Raw genomic sequence first — 1,864 nt, 5'->3', positions numbered from 1 at the left:
GTCTGGTGATAAGAAAACTGTGATAAACTTAGGACTACTGCGGTTCGACGTAGTAGTTCGAGCAGGCCGGGTCGCGGCGTAGTGGGACAAAGTCTTTGACAGAGTATTTTCGAAAACGCCGCTGGAAATTCGAAATCCCGTAAAAAAATCATATAGTCGCTGCTATTTTTTTGGTGTCTAGCAGGTCAGTCATCTCAGACATCTCGCATATAGCGGACAATATGCGAATAAAATCTTAACGGGGTCGTACAAATGCCGTAAAAGCAGTAGGTAAAACTTGAATTTGAAAAAAATCAGAAAATTTTCGTTAAATGTGATAAGGCGGAACTGCGGAAGTGATAGCGAAAGGTAAATAACGGAAAAAAAACGCGGCCGGTCATCCGCACCGACGCCTTACCTACTTAAGAACTGGAGTCAAATCTATAACTCTTAGGGCCGACAACACCAACACAGTTAATCACGGTTAAAGCTTAATCGGCCGAATTTGGCCGGTTAAATATCTGTTATCAGCCGATTAAGCGTTAACCGTGATTAACTGTGTTGGTGAAATCGGCCCTAAACCGTTGCGCCGTCCTGAACGCGATTAAACTTACCTACAGTATAGTCGACTCGACTCGAGCTAGGATATTTTATTATATAATTAATATTTATACATTTATTTATTATATAATATATGTACCTACCTACCTACAGACCAATACAGTGGCTATATCGTGTATATTATTAAGCCAAATCAAATATATAAATACCGATATAAGGAAGCGTGACCGAGTAGGCAAAAGGACAAAAGGTAGTGAAATATAATATTATAGGTAATAATAATAAGGCAGTTTATTGAATCAAAAAAAAAAAAACATGTAAATATATCAATAAAAAAATCAAACTTTTCGACGCATGTATTTAGTGCCTGTTTATAGTAATACCTACGCGACGTTAAGTGGTAAAACTCGACTTTTCTAAAAATTTATCGATAAACACGCGCACCACTTATTGCACGTTATCTCCGCCGCAGCTGGTCCGCCGGGAACAGAGTACGGCCTGTAAATTTAGCGGAGAACGCGAATAAGGTCCGAGCGGGGACGCAGGAAATCCTCAAAAGTAAAGATGAAAAATCTGAAGAGATTGATATCTTCAAGCATAAACTAAATTATTTATATCAATAGATTAATAAATAAACTAATCAATAAAATATATTAGTTTTTATCTTTAAATATAAATACTAATCCCTCCATAATGACCTTAAAATACGAACAGTAAACGAGCTTGCAAAAAGCCACTACAAAAGTTTCCATTCAAAATTAACAAATCACATAAATCCCTTCATTCAAAATATGTCCTCTCTCATATTACCACAAATCACCGTCGATTAAAAAGAAACTAGTCTAGAGATCTCCTAAAATAGGGGGAAAAAAATGTCCGAGGTTCTGTTAATGAACGGTCTCCTCTTCACGTTATTCATGTTTTGTATATTTTTCTGTGTTATCCTTATTAGGTACTTATTGGTTTTTATTGTAAACAGATTGAATATATTTAAATAAAAAATAAAAAAAATATATATACCGGGTGATTCTTTTATCATTGAACACTCATTATTTCAAAAAGTGTAAATTATTTTGCAAATATTTTTTTACATAGTTTCAAGTCGCTTATAAAACAACGTTTTTCTTAAAAAATTATATTTTTAAATATTTTTTATCCTTATAATTTTTTAAGTTTTTTACTTTTTTGAATGACGACATATGGTTTTAATTTTATATTCCAAAGCAGAATATTTTTCTTAGTATTTTGATACATGAAAATCGAATTTGGGACGAGTAGTTTATGAGTTATAAATATTCAAAGTTCTGATGAGCGGAGTGGAGTG

The sequence above is a fragment of the Acyrthosiphon pisum genome, chromosome A1 (genome assembly GCF_005508785.2).
Source record: "Acyrthosiphon pisum isolate AL4f chromosome A1, pea_aphid_22Mar2018_4r6ur, whole genome shotgun sequence".
Lineage (NCBI taxonomy): Eukaryota > Metazoa > Arthropoda > Insecta > Hemiptera > Aphididae > Acyrthosiphon > Acyrthosiphon pisum.
This window is presented reverse-complemented; position numbering follows the sequence as displayed.